Here is a 23,531-nt window from a genome sequence, read left to right on the forward strand (position 1 = left end):
GGTATACCAAATAATTTTCCACCTCGGTAATGAAGAGATGAATTTATATAAATTTCATCAAGCTGTAAAATCGCATACTTTTCCAAATTATTCATTTTATTATTATCTTGGCGAAGTATTAAAAACGGATTTCAAACGTTTCAAGTGACGAGGAGAACGCAAATTTAATAGGCGGTGCCTCTGCTGCCGGCAACGGCAACCGAATGAGCTGCCGGCAACGACGCCGGCGCCCGAAACAGCTGCCGGCAACGGCGTCGGCGCCAGAATCAGCTGCCGGCAACGGCGTCGGCATCCGCATTAGCCGCCGGTAAAGGATTTTTTGGTTTTGCCGGTGATTCCACTTATATCTAACTTTCTAAATATTTCAATATTAAAATTACACATTCTGGTGTAATTTATAATAAGTATGTTCCTACACAATATTCCAAATTAATTTCTGACAAGTTTCCAACTTTACTGATGCGCGTGCGCCAAATTTGACAAATTTGCAATTCGTTCGGGATTTTCCGATGGAACAGCAAACTACCGAGGTAGACCGAACACAGTCGATCACGGAACGGATATTCGCGATTCTTTTTTGGTTTTCAGTAGGTATTTCAATTTTCATTTGTAGGTTTTAGAAAACGTGTCCAAAACGTAACCTACACATTTTATAACAATTATTGTTTTGTGTTTGGTGAAAATGGAATCTAATACTTTAGAAGGTAGGTAATGATAATGAGTAACTGAGCAAGAGGAGGAAATACTAAATATTGAGTGTTCTAATCACATGTTAAGTTTTGTTATAAGGAGTTAAAAGTTTCTGTTTTTATTTGTGTCGTGATTTTTTTAAGTTATTTGTTTGTCTTAATTCTTGAGTTTAATGTAAAGTTGTTACAATGGATAGTTGCAGTCATATTTTAATTTAAACCAAGTTTTTAAAAGTTTTAAAAGTGATGCGTTAATTTCTTTCGCCAGTGTTGATTTCCTAAAATTAAAAAACAATAATTGCATAATAATAAATGTGGCCGATACAGAAGTTGGAGCTTCTGAAGCGAGACTTCGTGATATGCAACCGCAGCCGCAGTACACGTCCTGGAACCCTCAAAGTACAAGGGTATTGATAGACCTGTACCAAAAGCACAAAAGTAAAGTGGGGACACTGCAGCTACGCAATATTAAAAAACTTTTTGAGCTTATTGCAAAAGAAATTAACATTATGTGCAAAAGTAATGTGACCGCTTCACATTGCGAAAATAGGTGGCGTGTTCTTGAGAGGGGGTATAAGAAATATGTAGACAACAAGACCAAAACTGGTAGAGGTCGAAAGTATTTTGAATATGCCGAAGAAATGGATAGCATTTTCAAAAAGAAACGAAATATAACCCCAGCAATTCTTCTTTCCACGGAAACAATAAGTGCACCTCCTGCAGAATCTGCAGATCTACAAGAAATTACGGTTGAACAACCTACTTCTATCTTGAAACAGCAAACGCCCACTGAAACACCAAGACGGAAACAACAATCAGTGCTCAACAGAAATCGCAAGAATATTATAAAGAACGCTTGAAAATTGAAAACGAAAAAAATTAAATTCAAAAACAAAAATTGGCAGAAATGAAAAGAATTAAAAGAAAAAAACAGACTGATGCACAATCATGTTGATATGTTGTAATTAAAAGTAACGGTCTAGCGTTTTAGAATATTGCGCTTAAAATGAGTTTAGCATACCTACTTACTTTCAAGTATTTGTCGAATTTAAGTTTAATAAAAATGTAAGTGTTCATACAGTATTGTTTATTTTATAAATCATATGCATATATTGTTCTACACTATAAGCTATTTATTGTCTTCTTTCACCCCTTCTTCTTTGTTCTAATATATTAACCACCTGATTCCTAATTTGAACACCATTTCGGTCATCTGGATCATTTTCATCATTGTTTAAAAAAGGAATGCCTACATTTCCTGCTTCATTATTTTCTTCATTTAATGGAAAATCATCATCTAGTGCCATATTATGCAGAACACAGCATGCTCGTATAAAATGTACCATATCTTCTAATTTTCTCAATTTAAGATGATACAATTGACGAAACTTTTGCTTAAGTAACCCAAAGCAGTGTTCAATAACATATCTATTACTTGACAACTTTCCATTATAATTAATTTGGGCTCTTGACAATTGTCCTCTATCTTTAAATGGAGTTAATAAATGGGGCAACACAGGATAGCCCCTATCTCCCAATAAATAAAAATTCTGGCATTTCTCCGCAAGGGAGTCAAATAAAGGAGAACATCTAAGGACTCGGCTGTCATGTACTGACCCTGGAAATCCCAAGAAGACATCTCTTATTTGCGCCTGATGATCACATACTCCTTGGATCTGAAAACCAAAGAAATATAAATAAAGTAGGTAGGCTCCATATTAATACGCTAACTGAAAATAGATATGTAGATACTGTAGTACTTACCTGAATTGAGTAATATCCTTTTCGGTTCATGTAAGACTCTGGATCATCTGAAGGTTTATCGATTTTTATGTGGGATCCATCAATAGTGCCAATGACTCCTGGGAATCCATTTTGCCGAAAATGTTCCTCTATTTGATTTTTCTCAATTTGTGTTGGCCACTTTATGACCTGAGGTGAACAATTGCTTAAAAAATATATGAAACGTCGAATAATTTGGTATAAACTGCTAATTGTAATGTTGAATCGATCTGCAACATCTCTAAAACTTGCAGTCTGATGCCCGGTAAACCATAAAAAAATTTGAGTTTGTTGAAGAGGCGATAATTTTCCATAGCATCCTGATTGTGGTTTGAAATAATCGCTCATTTCAAATCGTTCCGCAATAGAATTAGCTACCTGTCGACTAACTCTAAAATGCTCCATAAATTCTTGCTCATTGTACTGCGGAATTGTTTCCTCAAAATAATTTTCGTTTTTTGGCCGAACCCTGTCTTCTAAAAGTTCTTCTAAGTCATCCCCACTGGAATCACTCAGCGAAGATAATGAATCATCGTTTTCCAATGAAAAATCGCTCATCTTTATTCCAACAACCACAATATTCGCACAACACAACCACAAGACAGCAATCAAAATATTGAGATGATTGAGGTTATATTTTGAGTATTTTGACAAGATAAAGGCAAGGGAAAGGTTGGGGAACGTACATACGCGTATGTCTCACTCACACACAAGAATGCGCATGCGTCGGATACAAAATTTCGGGATTTGTCAGAAACTTTTTCGACTAGTTATGAACTAGGTTGAAGTTTTGTTGGAACAAGGGATTTTTAATTCATGGATTTGTGCTGGAAGCTGTTGGAACGCTCAAAACTTCACTGCGCAGAATCCTGACAGTTGCGGATAGTTTCGGATTTCTGTAGGAACAAACTTAATACGAGTATGTATATGTAATGAACAAAACACAAATATGTTCATTCATTCTAACACAGTAAATATTGCAGGCACAAGGATAATAATAAAATATTATAAACAATTAACGAAAAAAAAATGAAATGCATACATTAATAATTCTTAATGCAGTATGACATGAAATAAGTATAGGTACTATTGCGATCATTAAATTTTGGACATCATTTTTCTGGCATATACAAACTCTAAACTCTAAATCATGCTTTATTGAAATTGTCACGCATGAATGATCAAATTGTTGTCAAATTTATCTACAATTTGTCAATATGAGCGATGACAAAATATTAAGTTGATAGTTTTTATTTATTTATTTTCTATTTTTTATTAATTAAAACCTCGTTCTTTTCCATTTGTCTAGTTTTTAAAACTTCTTCAATGTTTTGTCGCTAAATCTGACATTCACAGTTTCAAAATTGACACAACAATCAAAATTAAGGTTATTAATACATAAAGGTCGTTTTAGAATGTATGACAGGATGATGACATTAGTGTCCAAAATTTATTGATCGCGACTGTACCAGGGTACCAATATAAAATATAGTAGTGAGTACATAAAATAGATATAAAATAGACGCCTTTATTTTTTCTTTAATTTTTTTCTTTTAAGTCCAATTTCGGTATTGTCATATCCCTTTGGACGCCCACGTTTTTTAATCTTGGCTGGCATTTTCACATTGTGAAGAATACTTGCGACACCCTCATGATTGGATGTATCACTCTCAATCTGTCGAACTGCAAAAAATTAAAATTCGCAATTATCATATTTCAATCAGTGTTAGTAATTGTTACCAGTATCGCTAGGCTGAAGTCCATCTTCCACATCCCTAATTTGGTTTACTTCATCATCAGTACAATCAATAATTACTTTCTTTACAACTTGTTTATCACTCTGTGGGACATTGATAGTTTCTTCTACTTGAATTTTATTAATAATAGTAGTCATTGCACTTTCGCCAAGAGCTCCATCCTGTTCGGTTTCATTTTGACATTGTATTTCATCATTACTTTTTGGAACATGAGTAGTTTCCTCTACTTGAATTTGATTATTACTAGCTGCCATTGCATTTTCACTTTGTTGCATTTCTTGCTCATCACAATTTGTTAGAACGATCAATATGTTCGTTACGAGTATTCTCCAGAAAATTGTCTTTGAAAATGTCTTTCAAAATTTCATCTTGGCCTTCTTACCAATGCTTTATGATAGATTGAATAATTTTTAATCTCACAAAATATTGGTGCGGACACCTCACTACATAATTGAGCCATTTTTTTTACCTTGGTCATCCATAAGCTTAAATTTGGCGTGATTATTGGATTAGTCATATACAGCCTGAGTCAGCTAAAACAGGTCAATCGTATAAAACAGAAACTAAAGAATAATTTGAAATTTTTTTGTGGTAATTTTAATGTGTGGTACACTTTCATTGGCGTCGACCGCGGACCGGAATGAGGTGAATTTTAAATTTTTGAATTCACAACTTCAGCCGCAAATCGTCTTCAAAGGTCTTGCTCGTTTACGGCTTAGAATATTTCCGCCTATTTTAATTTAATCCTGTATAGGAAAGAATTGTCAGGGTTGTATTTGCTGATTCTGTTGTTGAATTACCTTCCACTTCTTTTAATTTTGCCAATAGTTGTCCATATGCTTTCTCTTTCTTAATAGGTACGATCACTGTAGTCGCTAGATTTTATTTTCCATGAACTCGGTAGGCTACGATACAGTTCTATAAATTCCAGTAAGAACTTTCTGTTAATCTGGCATAGATTCGTCACATTCAAACAATAATTTGTCGCGAAAGACAAGCTGCCAAAACCTGGTTTTATTATTTGGTATTAAACCACTGGAAAAACCGACGTTTTTTTAAACTATTTACCGCACACACCTCAGATTTCCTCGAATTGAGAAGTTCGACGGACATAATCAGGGAAAACCTGATAATTTTCATCATTTCTGTACGCGAGTAAAAACGATCGTTTTCCAGACACACGCTTGAGATTTGCATTGTTTTTGTTCGAACAACTTGTTGTCGAACAAAAGCGCAGTCTGTGGGGTCCTTTAGATTTAAAAAGTTATCGAGGCGCAACGCAAAAAAGGTGCAAAAAGTTTAGTTATCGCGTGTGCTAATACCGCGTGCAGATTAGTTGCTTTCAGTGCTACCTTCGGCTATTGTTTGCATGGAATTTTGCGTCTCAATGGAAAATTATACCAATAGTGAAATGACCGGTATGGTACTTTGTTACTAAAGTGCAGAATGTGTTTCCTTAAGGCTGAAAGGCACAAGCTTTGTATCGCAAAATGTTTCCGGCTCGTCGTGTTCTGGCTGGCCAAGGGCGTACGCCACGGGTGTTAGACGTCGAACCCCAAATTCTAGAGACTGTGGAAGGAAACCCGTCAACAAGTAAGTACCCGGCCGTTAGTTTGTGAATTTCAGGTTTCTCATTTTGTGGTATGTCACACTCTTAAGGAGTAAGGGTTGTAGAGTGCATTTTTGTAAGATGTACAAGGGAGGAGCCAAGAATCTGCGCAAAACTTGACGTAAGTCATAGTCAGTGGCGTATCAATCTTGTCCAAATTGTCCTATAGAAATATAAATTTATTTTTATGTTATATTGCGTATTATTTTTCCAAGTAAGCAGTTATTATTTCTTAATTTTCTTTATCAGTTTTAGGGTAATTTTTAAAGTGCATTATTACTAGTGTCAATGTAAGTAAAATTTGATATTGAGCTAATTCTATGTCTTTGGGGAAAAATTTTACAGCCACCTATAATAATGCAAGTGAAACAAAAAAGAACACCGTTGAAACTCAAAATTTTGAAGTGAAACTTTTTATGGGAGGGGTTTCAAATTCTGATCGGCAACCTTTTTGTGTGACGAAAAGTGGTGGGGGTAAACACTGGCTCGCACAACGGTTGCGCCAATATTTCCATCTCACTTAATTTGGAGTCTAATTATGTAAACTAGACGTCGCCCAGCGGTCGAAATTCGACCGTTATTCATTACATTTTTAAATTTGAACGTTACTGAGGTTTTTATTAACTTATTTTTAACCATTACTCGGAATCAGAATCTAACGGAACTATCCTAGATACGAGTAGGTTAAACTCACTGGAGATTTCTTCATCTTCCGATTTATCAGACAACCCGGTATTCACGGAGAATGACAGATTGTCTACGATTGTATAAAAAATGTGTGGTAACAATCCTTTGTGTATCGGTGTCGTCGTGGGTCGACAGCTGCAGCACCTCCCGGGTTCGGGCCTTACGTGGGACCAGAGACCGGCGGAAAAAGGTTTTCGCCTCCCACCACTTTAGTACAGTGGCTTGGTAGCTTTGAGTTCGCCAACGCCAAATGAATTGTTTGCCTGTCAATTGCGAATTCGAAAATTATATCTCGGACGAGTAAAACCAATTTTTGATTTTGGCAATACAGAATTGAACACTGTTTCTTGTTTATATGAGAATGAGGATGACGAAGAAGGCATTTAAAATAGGTAAATTTTAGCAAAAATTCAAAGTTCCGGGTTATTTCTGCTCGTCGAATAAAAAAATTGTTTTCTCAAAAAGTACACAAGCTATCGACTTAATTCTTTTTTTAAAACTTTTCCAATATCTTAGTTACATTTGACTCGCTGCATGTGTATCGAAATTTTCAATATTTCACATTGGTCTCAGCAGAGTGAAGTTTACGATGCGCATTTTTGATTTATTGAAATTCATGAATTATTTTTTTCAAAACTATTGATATTTGCGAAATTCACTGTTGGAAGCGCTGTACTTTTTAGTATAAATATACAGAAAATCAAAATTATAGCTTCAATAGTTGAATTAACACAGCGTTAAATGTTACGAGAAACGTAGTTTTTTCAAAGTTCGGTCCTATTAAAAAAAGTTGTAGATGACCATTCCTTATGCCCCAAAATGTCCTCTACAAGATAGGATAGGTCTCATTTAGTTATACCTTTGCATCACTAATAAAAGTCATAATTGCAGTCCGATTTTACTCCACTAACAGAGCGCGCCGACACTGAGGGTCTTGTGGTGGGAGTTACTCGCTAACATTTAACAATTTTTCGCCGGTCTCTGCTTATAACACTTCTTCGTGTATCGGTACCCCAAGTCGGATGGTACTTGGTGATGATACGCTTAGGATGTTTGGGAAGGGTTCGATTCAGATGCAACACGGTGGAGTAAACACAGGCTTTATTCAGTAAAAAAAATGTAAACAAACAACAACTCCGGAGCGGAGCTACTCAAGGTCTGGTTAAATTTTGTCCATATGATTCCAACAAATGATGAAAATCTTTTTTTTGTGGAATATTTCTGCTGGGGTGTTGGCGTTGCCACTTTGCCAGTTCCGCATCCCATCTATCCGTTAAAGGGTGTCTTCTCCACTTGTCGCTTATTTTTTTTTTAGGTGTCTAGTTACTCCTAAATATGTATGTCAATATTCTACGAAGTTTTTCCTAGTATAGACAGTCTGTTTCATCGTTCTGCATGCTATTAATAAACTTATTTGTACAATCCACACCCACTATATTGAGAAATGCTTCGTAATCCATTGTCCTTCTAGACACAACATTTTCTTCATAGGTGCCAAGAGTCGTGATTTTCATTTATATTACCTGCTGAGCCCAGCATCAGCGTTAAACAGGCTAACCCCATATACACTGAAAGCATTTATCAACGTTTCTGGTTTTACACACTTTACACTTTTTTGCAGCAAACCATCTTTATTTATCTCATTTACAGTCTCGTAATGTCAAAAAGAAGCCACATGCGCTGGCTGCAATATTCTTATGGCATTCAAATAGAGAGCATGAGCTCTATTTGAAGATTGTTACACAGAACGCTCAGATCGTAGATAATGTGTGATTTATGGCCATTCACGAAAAGGATGACGAGGAATATAACATTCTGTTTCACCAAATATAGGTGAAATATGTTGGCTACGCATTCGTAAAACACCTCCAACCAACTTTTGGCAATAGGTGTACCCCATTGGAGTGGAACTGTTCTTACGATTTTTTCCGGACTTCTTTGGTAGCGATTGATGATCATTGGTGGCCATGTTTGACCAGAGGCAGAAAAGGCACATACGACGGTTACGTTCTCTTTTGAAGATCCTTTTTCGATAGAGTAGACAGGGTCTGCAGGGGACTGAGCTGGCTAGTTTCCGATCGAAGATTCGGTTTCGGCCAATTTCGGCTAAAAATAAGAGTTTCGGGGAAGTTTCGGTTTCGGCCAAAAATCGGTCGAACTTTTGGCTCCAACCAAAACTCTTTTTCGTCGCGTCTCGCTCGTTGTTGATTTGATTTAAGTCGCTTTTGGTTTCGGCCGAAACTGTAACAGAGGCCGAAATTCGGTTTCGGCTGGAAAGCATGGTTTTGGTCGGACACTAGGTGGCAGTGTGGATTTGACGCGCTTATTTTTCTTTCATTGATTTTGAAGCATATATTTATTGTTGGAACATAATGAACTTTTTATACATACAAAAAATGAGGGACGGAGCCGAGTCGAAGACCCGGCCTAGTAACTTACCCGACATCAATTTAAACCAATCTGAATTGACCCGAGATACCTACCTTATCCGTGTTAACCCACATAAGTCGTCTTCTAATTCTCGCAAATAGTAAATATCATTTCCAACATAAAAACACATGCCCTTTCAACTGGTAATGTCAAATTTCCATGTCACCTCATTATTTTTTCGAGCAACCCCCACCCTCTTCCACCCCTCGTAGTCGGATTGACACCAAACTCTATTCGGTGGTCACTACTACAGAGTTATTTCCAATGGCAAGATCCGAGATTTTTTTGTTAAAAGTTTCTGCAGTTATCGCCGTCGACCTATGAAGACGTAAATTACTTCATAAGTCCTCCATATTGGAAAAATCCGCAAATGGTAAACATCGTTTCCGACATAAAAACACATGCCCTTTCAAATGGTAAAGTCAAATTTCCATGTTCCCTTATAATTTTTTCGACCTACCCCCACCCTCTTCCACCCCCCGTGGTCCGATTGACACCAAAAGCTTTTCAACTCGAGAGACCACGGGTAAGTTTGTGTTGGTCAAATTTGAAAGCAATCGGTCAAAGCGTTTTTGAGTAATCGTGGGAGAACGAAAAGTGGGACAGACAGACGCACAGACAGACGCACAGACAGACATCATTCTAAAAACTTCATAAACGTGTTCAGAGGACCTCAAAACGTTAAGATCTGATGAAATTAGCAATTCGAAATTTAGGACCGATCACAATAACTTACCTACCTTTGGTCGGGTAAGTTAAAAATACATTTTTTTTTTACAGTGACAGCATACTAATTAGTGGGTGTCTAGCATCTCGCTTCCTGGCAACTACCCACAAGGACACTAGACACCTAATGTTGCTCGCCTTCTCTCTTTTTATTTAAAGCAAAGATGAGTTGCCAGGCCGTTGTCTCTTGTTTACCTGCAGGATTTGTGGGGTGGGAGATTATGTGTTGAGGCTACGCTTACATAGTAGGATACGGAAGCGTTTTTTATTGTGACCTACTAGGAATTCGTGGCTACGTCTTCTTAAACCGTAGTACTTCTTTTGCGTTTCGCTCGCCTTTTTAAGTTTGTTTTTCGACCAGTTCGTAGATTTGTCGGAAAGCTGCTCATCTTTTAATTGGGTTCGAAAGTTGGTTTTCATCTAGAGGTGTTTTGTGATGTTGATCACCTGACAGAATTATCTCTCTCCCAAAATTGAGAAAGTATGGAGTACAACCGGTGGTGTCACCCTTCGATGTGCGTAGAGCACAAGTAATTTTTCCTAAGTCTTTGTCCTATATTCGTTCATTGCTTTCGGCGTGGAATGCTAGCTTAACTCTAACAATCGTTTTCATGATACGATTGGTTCTTTCGCTCGGGTTGCACTCAGGGTTATTATAACTGATAACGTGGATTCAAGAACAGTTTTGTGCCATACTTCTGAACCAAATTTTTAAGTTCTCTACTACGTAACTGGCTTCCGTTGTCACAGCGAATAGAAGGAACTCCAAACATGTCAACATAAGTCTTGCGGGTGCCTGATTTGGATATTTCACTAAAGCTTCGTCACAAAAAACGCACACGTGCTTCTAAATGCCAGTGGTTTCCTCCAGAGCGTTAGGGGCTGCCGCCACCTGGAAATTCTCCACCGTATTCTCTGAAGCGGCCGCTCTGTACGGTAGCACGTTTTTGTCCGGTGCGGTCTGGGTGCGGTGTAGAAATTTTAGTGTTTTTGCGGTGCTCCGGTGTAGAAATTGTACGGTTTAGCATTTCAAAATGGCTCAACAAAATAATTGGTCCACTGAACAAGATGAAATTGTAATTGATTTTGTGAGAAATCATGAAGCTCTTTATAATGTAGAATCGGCGGATTACAGGAAGATTCAACTGAAGCAGAAATTATGGCATGAATTTGGTGCAATTTTACATAAAACAGGTGAAAATTATTTATTATTTTATAATTACAAAGAAGTATACATTCTATTTCAATGTTCTCTACAGTAACGATTTTGCCATTCAATAGTGCCGGGTCCGTTGAAATAAAGTTTAAATTGATCGCGAATGTCAAGCGGTGTGTGTCGAGCACGTGCATTATTTTCAACAAGATAAAATAAATTTTGCGTTGGTAGAGGCATAGGATCATCCAAAGCAGCTTGATATGGAGCCAGCACTTTGGCTTCACGTAAGATATTGTGCAAAATGCAAGCACATGTAATTAATTTATCAGTTGTTTCGGGAGCAACAGCAATCGGTTGAAAGAAAATGCGAAAATATGCGCATAAGATGCCGAAGCTGTTTTCAGTTGTACGCCTTGCGCGAGATAGACTGATCAATTGTCTCTTTGGAAAGGGTTTCATCAGATTTTCATGTAAAGCAAATGCTTCGTCTCCAAGGATGACATGTGGAAGAACAGTATTTGTTTGCGGAAGTGCTTGTGGAGGAGGGATGTTAAATTCGTTGTTTATAATTTTTGTTCCAAAATTGCTTTTGAGATATATCCCTGCATCTCCTTCCCGACCGTATGATCCAACGTCAATAGCAGCAAATTTTAAATCTGCATCGACAATTGCAAGCATGACAATAGAATAAAATTCCTTGTAGTTGAAGTACAGGGAACCATTGTTTTTGGATGATTTTATTCGTATATGCTTGCCGTCTATCGCTCCTAGACAATTAGAAAAATTCCAGCTGGATAAATATTTTTTGAGAAATTTTGCGGAAATCATCCATTGATGGTGGGGGTATGATGATATTAAGCATTTTTGTGACCATGCTATTTGCCACCTGTCGTACTGTAACTCCAATCCACGAATGACATATTCGAAATTGAAATGCCAATGATCTAAAGGATTCGCCGGTAGCCAGAAACGTAGAAAAAACAGTTGCTTTTAAGTTAAATGGAGGATAAAATTAAAAGGAGGCACTCGAACTGCGCACAGATTAGGAACAGGTAGTCAGGTTATTAAAAGGGTTGCTTAATCCTCAACTGAACTGGGCTCAGCACTTATGCAGGTACTCACTAAATTGATAATACATTTGCTTCGTTCCACGTTGCCTCCTGTGGGTTTTGCCACAGGATGGCGACAAATAGACGTTGAATGATGGGATTTAACCAATTTTTTGAGAATTCTATGTACCGAAAGTAGGTACTTGTCGGCGGAATTATTGGAAGCAGCATAATAAACCAAATTGGACAAGCCGCCCCAACAACATTTTCAATTTCCAAAAAGAATTTAACTATCAACTATCGGGAGGTCAAAAGATAAAATACTTAGTTGTCCATTCAGATAGGAGAACCGAGAAGGACAATGGTCAATACAAATTTTCAGAAAACGTTTACTGAGCGCTTGAAGGAGTGGTATACAGGGTGGAAACTTTAACTGGAATAAAATTCATAACTTGGAAATAGGCGATTTTTGTAAAAATACCGAAACAGGTCAATTTTTATGTTTCCTTGCCCACATTTTGACGCATATGGTTTTTTGCATATCTGCTCCCGGAAGTGCGCAACCACCCCCAACTTTTTTTTTCAAGTTTTTTCAAGTGACACCTCGTTTGAAAGGCCAATTTGTAAGGAATACAACGCACTATTTGTTTCTTGAATATTTTCAAAGCCTAGGTCCCAAAAAATAACAACCAATTCTATAAGTTCAACACTATTTAATGCAACAGAATAATTTGCTGTTCGTCGGAAAACACTCTCCGGGTATCGTAATGACTTAATGAGGGCAGTAGGATAACATTTTTTCATTACTTTTATTATTTTGTGTTATCTTAACATATCTCGCCAATGTTTGATGTTTCACATTGTTTTTCTCCGCTGCCTTCTTTAAGCTTAATTTGTGTTTAATAACATCTTCGACAGCCCTTTTCATTGATTCGGCACTAAAAATGCCTTTTTCAGATTTTCTTTTCCGTCCTCGTGACATACATTAATCATTTTTTTTTTCAACATAAATCGTTAGATATGGGCCTCACTGAGACACGTCTCAAGGAGGCCCAAAATTCGTGTCTCATTGTAGCCCATGGTAGGTCTGAGTTACAAACCGCAATATTTTAATAAAACGTGAAAAAATCAATTCGTAATACACAAAAAGAATAAAATTAATATTTACCTGTTCTATTGACCTCCTCAGACCAAAATTTATGAGGTACGGAACTCACAGCAACTAGAAATTTGACAATGGCAAAAACAAGTTGTGACCGGCAAAAAATTCGGTAACGCACGTGCGGCTTCTCTAGCAACAGAAATAAGACTAACATGTCTGCAACATGATATTTCTGTGAATAACGATAACTTGTGCAACGTTATTTAAAAATAATGGCGACTGTCTCATAGTAAACGCGTCTCATGGGGGCCCACCCTCCCGTAATTGATTCTTAATACAGTTGTAAGGTAAAGTACATAATAATGTAATTTTTTGAAAATTCGGTGTTCATTTGGCTTACCGTACTTTCTAGTTTGTAAGAGACTTCCTTGATTTTTCTGTTGGTGTTTTAGTTTTCTCTGACGATTTGGCAGAGCGCCTTGGTCTCTTTCCCGAGCCTTGTTATCAACTGTTTATATTTCCTTGCAAGCAGGATTCTTGCCTTTTCAACATCTTTCAGCTCTTTCTCAAGGGAGGTTTCCTCGATCTTTCTCTTTTTTATCGACTTATGTTCGTCGTGGTCCCACCTATAATCGAAGGTGGTCATGTTACCCGGGGACAGTTTCCCTGCCGCGGGTGTGGATGAGCCTTTTGAAGGGGAAATTTGGACGGAGAGTCATCCAAATATCTGACTCTTCCTAAGATCTTCCACACATTTCCTAGGCGTCTGTTCTTCCGTTGCGGCCTTCACCGGAGTCTCGGCTGACATTTTATCTTTGGGTGCTTGTGGTGCTCCCTCACCAGTATTGTTTTTGTGTTTTGAGCAGTGCTCATTTTTTGTTCCCACGAAAATGGGACGAAGGGTGACGCCCATCCCTGGGAGAAGGCATTCATACTACGGGGTGCGCCAGGTGCCCCGCAGGTTTTTGCGACTTCGCTGTCGGTTATTTTATGGAGGTTGCCTCCTCTAGGGCCAGCCGGTTAAGGCAAGCCCCCCGGCCGCGAGTCCTCACACGACGTGCCCCTACCACGCTCGCAAGTGTTGTTGAGGTGTGAGCCGCGGTTACGGTTTGTAACGGTTGGTCCGCGTTCGACCAACCGTAGCTCGGATCTCCCTCGGGTTCGCCAGTTCCCGTGCTACGACTTTCGTGGTGGATCCTGAGGGTTGAGCCGTCCTTTGTTTTTCGCCGGTCCGCTCGAGCCTTGCCGGCGTGGGTAACCCTGCCAGGAGCACGAAGCTCCCGCCGGCATCGCCCCGAGCATTCTTCCGGTTACTTAAGCCCCTCCACCAACGACAAGGTCTCACGGCTCCTTGGAGGGGTGGCCATGTCCACCTTAGACTTCATCCGCCTGATGACCTCCTCCATGTCTGCGGTTTCTTCCTTTGCTTTGACCACCAGAGTTTCCGTTCTAGGTCGGCGCAGCCGAGGGTACCGCCACTGTTCAACCCTCTTTCGTGTTTCCTGCCGTAGAGGGAGCGTCTTTTCCTCCCAGCCTTGAGGCGTACGACGGCACGCACAATTCAGTTTGCAAGCCGCTACGTGTGGTCAGACACTCCAACATTTTTTGGTGGAGAAGCTCGTTTGTGCCTTCCAAGTTTCCCCCTCTTTGTTTTCGAATGTCGGAAGATGTACCGTTCGTTGATCCGGTTTCCCCCGCCTTCCTCGGCACCACTGTGCTCTGGATTATGTGGGGGACCCGGTGGTTCTCCCAGTCGTTCTCTTCTTGTTCTCTCCGATTAATTGGTTCAACGGAATGTCATTCTCATTGTGAAAGTGAAGATGATGCTTCGGAGAAAGCTGAAGAGCAAAATTTAGCATGCCGAAAGCAATTCGCAATTCATGAGTAAAGGCCTTCGAAATGCACTTTGAGGTACCCTGATCAAGGGGCTTTAAAACGGACGTCGTATTTGGATGAGCGCTGCAATTATCCACCAACAATAAAAATTTCTTTTTTCTACAACCGTCAAAAAAAACGTGACATTTATGCATCGTTATCAAGTCGCAAAGTATGTCATTTTTGACACATATTTTAGCATCCAAGGAAAATTTTACAAAAGTTAAAAAATTCAAAAATTTTAAAATGCTGTTGTAGAAAAAATAGTGTTTGTATTTGGTGCGAAAGACGATTGTTTTGTTGGTGCATTCGAATGAGTTTGAAGTCTCGACCTAACGGTCTCGACCAAAAACTCATTCTCATGTAGAAAAAATTGTGTTGGTATTTGGTGCGAAAGATGATTGTTTTGTTGGGGCATGAGAATGAGTTTTTGGTCTAGACCGTTAGGTCGAACCTTCAAACTCATTCTCATGCCCCAACAAAAAACATCATTTTGCGCACTTAATACAAAAATAACTATTTTGACGCACATGGCTCTTTATCCTAATCTCGTAAATCCTTTTCGAATATTTCGTACACCATCCAGGCATACCTGTTGGATCTGTAATCCACATGAAGTTTATTCACATTTTTGAAACACCTGAATAATGGAGGTTTGAATTAAGTGCAAAGGAATCATCTGTATATCATAAGATTGACCGCAGGTTTATCTTCTTCCTTATACAGAAAGTACTCGTACATTTTAGTAATGTTGAATCTAGATACAATCGCTTAGACGACTTCTGAGTGTAATGGCTTTCAACCACGGAAAAGTCTGAGTATTGTGACGATCACTTCCGGTGGTGACGTCACGGGATTGGAACAGGGGATGAGCGGGATGACCTGGTTCGCTCACTAGGGGAGCGAACGGGCCGGAAACAGAGGATGAGCGGGATGACCTGGTTCGCTCACTAGGGGAGCTAGGAGAGTCGGGTTGAGGATCGGAATCGGAATGAGCTCTGCAGGCTCTGCGCGGTCCTTTTGTTGACTCGGTGGCTGCGCGCGGCCGTAAATTAACAACGGCTTCTTGAAAAAGGCGGTTTCTCGAAAATTTAAAAACGGTTTCTTGAAAATTAAAAATGGCCTTCTTGAAGGAATTAAACAAAGGGCGGTTTCTCGAAAAATCAAAAACGGTTTCTTGAAAATTAAACAAAGGACGGTTTCTCGAAAAATCAAAAACGGTTTCTTGAAGAAATTAAACGAACTAAAGGTGTCTTCTAACAACTGAAGCTGGCTTCTTGTCGCCGGTGGTGGCCGGGCTCAACAACGGTGGTGGCGGCGTTGGCGCCGGCGGCGGCCGCACAGTGAGCACGGAGCTCGGTCTGGGGTTGCCGGGGGCTCCGGGTGCTCCGGCAGGGGGGGCGGCGGCTCGTGGGAGATGATGAGCTCGGGCCGGGGCGAAGTCGCTGGCCGGGATGGTGGAAGTTCCTCGGTCTTCCTCGCTGGAGCGTCTGGGTCGGGTTGGCTCTTGCGCGGGTCGTGTCACAGCGGCGGGCTGTTGGGCTGGGGTCTGGGCTTCCTGCTGATGCAAGGGCTACGTCCACCACCGTCCATTCTAGGTCCAGCAGGTGGTCCATGGCGCTGGTCTCGTCGGACGTCGGGGGTACCTGTGGGTAGACGAGTGTAGTCGTGTTGTCGATTTGGGGTTTCGGTCGGGGGAGCGGGCCGGCGGGGTTGATTCCGGAGTCGGGGTACACACCTTGTCAGGTCCGGGGGGGAGTTTAGGGGTTGGTCACGGCGCACTGGGGTTATGAGTTTGGCGGTCGGGGTGCAGGTGTTGCGCGGCCGGATAATGAAAGGTTCGCTCTTGGGATTCACTCGCGCCGGGTCCGCGAGTTTGGGGAGGGGATTGGTCTCGTGTCCAGCTGCCAGTGGCGTCCCGTCGGGCCGGACATACCGGAGCACGCGTTCCCCCGTGGATGCTCGCCTCATCCTTCGGCGGCGGGGCTGTCGGGGATGCGTCCCTCGGGGACACGGTGGATGTTTTCGGTTCTCCTCCGATGTCAGTACGGGCGGGGCGGCGGGTTGGCAGTTCGCCTGCGTTGGCAACGCCGTGATGCCGACTACAGTTGTTGCTACTGGGACGGCGGTGGTCCAAGTTGAGTCGCACGGAGGCGTCCAGGTCGACGTGGTTGCGGTCGGCGGCAGGTCAGTGTCCGAGGAGGGTTTGGAGGTTTGCGGGAGCGAGGAGGCTTCCCCGCTGGCAGTTGGGCCCACTGGCGTCGGGTTCGGTCGTGCTCCGGACGTCCCTGGTGATCCGGGTCTCCCTTCCTGGAGGTTGCGCGGTGCTCGTCGGAACCGCTTCCGGATCTTGAGGGCGGCCCGTCGGGCTTAAAAAATCCTGTGTCTTTTCGATTTGAAGATATGGTGGCTCAAAAGGTGCACTTTGATCTCGTTTATTTTAAATATTAAAAAAGATTTTGACTATTTGTTCTTTAGTAGCCAATGATATAATAATTGTCAATGATTGTGATCAGCAGAGACCGGCGAAAAATGGTCAAACGCTAGCGAATAACTCCCACTACAATACCTTCAGTGTCGGCGCGCTCTATTAGTGGAGTAAAATCGGACTGCAATTATGAATTAGTGATTCAAAGGTATAACTAAATGAGACATATCCTATCTTGTAGAGGACATTTTGGGGCATAAGGAATGGTCATCTACAACTTCCTACAACCTCGCCAGAAAAGACGAGTCGACTGGTTCTCGACAAGTTTTTTTTGTTTGTCACTTTTTTACATCGGGGCTATTTTCTTACTTTATTACGTTTCATCCCTAGGAAGGGTCGAAGGGAGGAAGGCCCCGAGGACCTTCCGTGGATACGAACGGCGTAGTGGACTAGCGACGAAAGAAGGACTCAAAGGACCTTTCCTTTCAGCTCGCTCTTCCCGGGAATCTTCTGGATTGACTTTCACGCCCTAGACCCGGTGTAAGAAAATTTATTTTGTGATCAACTTCCTCATTTTCAAATTAAAAATCGCCTGGTCTGAACCGGCACTTTTTGTGAATTTTACCTTGTATCTTACGCGCCTTCTGCGCTTTTCATGAATCAAATTTAAAATCTTTGCTTTATATTTCATCTGTTAATTAAGGTCATTGTATTCGTCTCTCTTCGTACTTTTGCAGTTACAACATTTACTTTAATTTATTGTATCATTTAGAATCAGAGTTCAGTCTTCAACAAAATTTAGGTTACAGTTGTATCGCCCGAGGAGGCATCTAGGTTGTCTTATTATATAATTATTGGTTATCACACTGTAATACCTGACGTGGGGAATTAAACTATTGTAACTTGAATTTGAGTTTCCATCCAACTCCTGGAATTTTACCGTGCCTGTTAGACGTTGTATAATTTTCTGTGTGTATAAGACCGAGGAGACAGTTACTCACAGAAAAAAACGTTATTTAAATTTTTCCCAGTGGAAGTTGAAAAATGTATACCAAAAGAGTATTTAATAACGTAACAGTACCTACAGATTTCCTTTTCCTCTGTGCTCGGGGTCCACTTATTTTAAGCAAGGCCCTAAGTGTGGCAGGACCGACTTTGGTAAACGACGTATCGTGAGTCTTATCAGTTTCAACATCCTCAGTCTTATTTGGACTTGTGTTACTTGTACTGCTTTCACCTAAATCAGTGGCATTTGCTTCAACATTGTAAGATAACTCAATCTCAGTTGTTTCTTTTTCATCAGTGGTTTCAGCCGCTATAAAAACTAAATCATTAAAAATACCACTGTTGTAAGGCACAATCCCTGTTTTTTTAAATGCATTCATCGCATTGGCTGGAGTGCAAGCCTTTAGATATCCCTCACAAAAATTTTTACTTATTTGAAAGGTTGTTATAGCCCTGCCAGCTGTACTAAGTAGAAACATAATTCCTACATCTAGTGGCTGGAGCTTATCCATACAGTGTGGAGGTAAACATAAGGTAGAAACAAAATTTTCCTTTGCTTTAACGATGACATTAAAAAATTTTGTGTGGGACAGATGCCCATATAAAATTAAATGAACTGGATCTTCTGGCGAAGGTTTTGGAAAAGACAAAAAATGTTCAAACCATAAGGAAAACACTTCTTTTTTCATCCAGCCAGATTCATTGCATGCAAAAATGGTACCTGAAGGAGCTCCATCTTTTAATTCGGGTTTCATTTTCTCTCTACTAAAAATAATCATTGGTGGAACAAAAATGCCACTAGCTAACATCACTGCAGTTGATGATTGTCTACGTTCTGCGGAAGTAACACGGCGACCTTTTTTTGCAAAAGTTTTCGAATTGCGTACGGGAACGGTGGACAATGAAGTTTCGTCCACATTGTATATTCTATGAGCTGGATAGTTGTGCTTAGGTATTCAGCTTTTAATAAATCAAAGAATTTTGAAACAACCGGTTTATAAAAAAAGCTTTTGCTCGGGCAACCGATGTTGCTTCGGGACACGCAGGGATAATCCAGTATGTCTCTTTTGGAAACCAAATAACCAGTCTCGACCAGCAATTTCCTTTTCAAGCGAAAATGGGTGATAAGCAATACCATTTCGTTCAGCTAGTTGATATGCTAAACTTCAAACATCATGTGTAGTTAAATCATACATTCTCACTTCCATGTCCAAAATGTAATTTACCAATTCTTCTTCCTATTCATCAGAGAAGACTGTCTTTCTGCTGCCCAATATATTTTTTTGTGAGTGTTAGTAATAACATTCCTACTCCTCACTCGATGTTTTAAGGACATTACAGGAACTCCAAAATTTCTGCTGGCGGTTTTTATTGGCATTCCTTGGTTCTTGACTGCGTTAATTGCACTTTCCATGCTCTGCTCTCACCAATTTTGCCTTGTGCCTATTATAGTATAGCACCGCCGGAGTAAGTAGTACCTACCTAAGTTGTGTTACAATATTTTTTAAGTGGAAACTTTATTAGATTACATTATCCTAGTTCCGCTATACTTAAGTAACAAATAATTACTCCAAAAATAAAATTATGTGATATCCAACTGTTTTGTGTTATTTCCAATCATTTGTTCTTTAGCATTATACAGGTTATTATAAATGAAGAGAAGGCTGTTTTCTTTCGTGCTCCTCTCCTCTACACAAAAGGCTGCCTGACGGTCCGGGTAAACCGGCTGGATTGCGAAACGGCTTTCTTCTTCGACGGTATGCATCTGCTACCCCGGCGTTAACAAAGGCATCGGCAGTGTTGCCAACTATAAAATTACCAAATTCTCATTTCGCAACCTTAAAATTCACCAGAATTCTCCAAATTTGAAAGGTTAATAATAAAAAATTTAAATAAGTAGGTGCCTATTTATTTGTATAAAAATAGAAACGTTAAACATTTTGAACATCAAACATTAAAAAAACATTAAGATAACAATAATAATTCTTATTTAACAAACAAAAAATAAAACATTGAAAAAAAAATAACAAATTTGTTTTTCTTATTTAACATAAAGAATTAAAAATATTAAAACAAAAAACAAATAAAAAATATCTTTGGTAGAATTTCTTTTTTTTCAGTCAACACATAAGTTCTGCAAAATATTGTCTACATCTAAATTTTCGGCTTCATCACTAGTTCTCTTGTAAGCAACGTTCGTATCGAACATTAGCAAAACCTCATCGGGTAAATTAAAAGAATTGCAGCATTTACCTATTCTCTTCAACCCATATTTTATATTTAATATGTTATTGAGGAGGTCTAGTTTCATTCTGTTGCGAATTTTATTTTTAACAATATTCATCGAACTAAAAACTCGCTCGACTTCTGCATTTGAATGAGGTAGGCAAAGGATTCTTAATGCCACATCGACTAAATTTTGAAAAGGATTTTCATTGGATGCATCTCTGTAATTTTTTACTTCTATCCAAAACAGTTCTGTATTATGTATTTCAGACCAAGGTATCAATTGTAAACTGTTCCATTGATTTTCAATTTTCGATATTGTTTGTGGGTCAGCATAAAACTGACATGCAATGTCTGTAATAGGCATTTTATTTGGTTTTAAACACTCAGTGACTGAAAAGTATTGCATTTTTTCTAATATTTTTATATTATCACACAACCTCTGTTTCAGCTGCTTAGCTAATTCAATTAAAAATTGAAAACAGCGGTTCTTAATGATCTCTTTATCATGTTGGCTCACAGAGCAGTCGGTACAAGCCTTTTCAAAGGCATATCCCAAGTAGGGATTGGGGTCTAAACGGTTTTCAAAGTCCTCAGCAATAGAGTTAATTTTTGCAGTTGGAATAACAATATTTTTAACTACAGTTAAGTACAAATTATTTAAATTAACAAATAATTTTGTAACATCGGCATTAGATGCTTCAAAGCTTTTATTTGTAGCTTGCACAAGATTGACAATGTTGTAGATAAATTCCAAATAAACCTTATTGTTGAGGTCTTTGTACATAGAGTATAGAATTTCAGATGTATAACACTTTTCCTTGATGCGAACAATATCAAAATGAGCCTTTAGGCTGTCCCATTGTTCTAAAATGCGTTTTATTGCTGGCTCAATAGATATCCAACGTGTTGCGGCCATCTGTAATATTTTTAACGGTTTTTCCCCATTATTAATCACACTATAAATTTGTTGATAGGCAAGTTGACGAATTGAACTGTTACTAAACCAATTGTAGGTTTCTTTAATTAGATATTCAATATTTCTAGGCAACGTTGTTTCTGAAGCACTTGAAACAGCCAGTTGTAATGAATGGCAAATGCACCGCACCAAAACTAAATGTGGTATGTCTTCTTTTAATTTTTTGAAAACCCCACCATTAATCTCCACCATTGCCGAAGCATTGTCGGTCCCAATTCCCTGTAACTTTTGCAAATCTAAGTTGTACTTTTTCAACAGCCCCTTTATGGATTCGACAATGCATTCAGCAGTTCCATTTTCGATATGAACTAATGATAAAAACGTGCAAACTATTCTAGAATGTTTTTGGCTAAAATATCTAATAACAAGTCCTAACATTTTTAAAACCGTCATGTCAGTAGATTCATCAATAATTAAACTATAATATTTGTCTCCAATATCTAACAAGTCATTAAGAAAATAGGGGCCCACAACATTTTTTATATTTGTGCATTTTGTTCGGTGAAAGGGAACATCCTGTATTTCACACAAGTGTTCAACTACATTAATTGACGTGTGTGCAGCTACAAAAAGGCAAGTCTTTCCTTCCTTCTGTTGCTGTTCAGTCACAGTTTTGTTAAGTGGTTGCAGATTCAATTTTTGCTGTCTTGGGCAGGAAAAAGGTTTCTCGGCTGCTTTGTGTTTCATACTCTGCCTATGTTTGTTTAGGTCGCCCAATTTTGCGTTTATGAATGTCTTGCAGTACTTGCAATACGCCTTTTTATTGGCTGTGGTACATGGTTGAAGCCAGCCTTTCATAGCTGGTAATTTCTCCCAGCTGTTTCTGTATTTTTGAGCGTATTATGGAGGCACTAAACAAAATATATTCTTTAAATAACAATTCATTAACTAACATAACAGCTAACTTTTAAATTATGCATACACACGAAGTGCACTTATCAGTTTTATCACTCTGTTATCACATAAGAAAGAAAAGTAGGGTTAGGTTGGCACTTTACCACGTTTTTCAAATAAAAATTCTAAATTTCTCGTCTTTCTCTTGCACGGAACACCGAATGATTAATATAGCTCATAGGCTTAGCTTAACATCAAACAGAGACAGAACCACAGGACAGAACTAGCGAACTAGATGTAAGGATGTAAAAAGAGTCGTTAGTGCCAATCTATTGCCAACTGAATTAAGTTAAGAATAAATTTCCCTTGGCAATTTTAGTATTGTTTGTTCAAATTCACCAGAATTCTCCGATTAGAATAAAAAATACACCATTTTGGAGACCCATCTCAAAAACATCTCAAAATTCTCAACAGCGTCCTAAAAATCTCTAGTTTTGGTGAAAAAATCACCAAGTTGGCAACCCTGGGCATCGGTCAACAAATCTCGACACCGGCCCCGAAAATGGGCGTGAAGTTGACTGTGCTGACGTTTGCTTCTGTTCGGGTCCCACAGTTGCCCGCCAAATTGAAAATACGAGTACTTAAGTGTGAATATTGCAAAAGGTTCAGATATAAAAAAAATTCAATTTGTTTTAATTGTGTATTTATTTCTGGTAAGAATATTGTAATATAATAAATAAGCCGTACGAAGTATTGGTAAAGAAAGGTAGATTAAGGGCCGGTTGCACCGACTTGAGTTAAATTTAACTACTTAAATTTAAAATATACGAAAATATTCTTATAACTTATAACAATAGGTAACTAAAGTAAGAAAGTATTTTAACCTACAGTTAACTTTAACTTGCGTTGGTGCAACCGGCCCTCACTAATTTTTATTTAGAAATAACAAAAAAAAATCAATTTGGGTTTTCATAGTAATTTTGATCATTAAATGCACTGGTTGAACCTTCATGTAAGTAAATCTTTTGAAAGGAGTAGCTCTAATGTAGATTTTTCAACACTGGTCGGTACTTTTAAATCTTGAGTAATGTTCTTAGATGCCCTTTTGTTCTTTGTAGATAAAACTGAATTTGTTTTGTAATCGTTTTATTGCTGGGTTCTAATTTGGCTGTTTCTGGCATTTCAAAGTGCTGCATA

Source organism: Tenebrio molitor, chromosome 4 (assembly GCF_963966145.1).
Source record: "Tenebrio molitor chromosome 4, icTenMoli1.1, whole genome shotgun sequence".
Taxonomy (NCBI): Eukaryota; Metazoa; Arthropoda; class Insecta; order Coleoptera; family Tenebrionidae; genus Tenebrio; species Tenebrio molitor.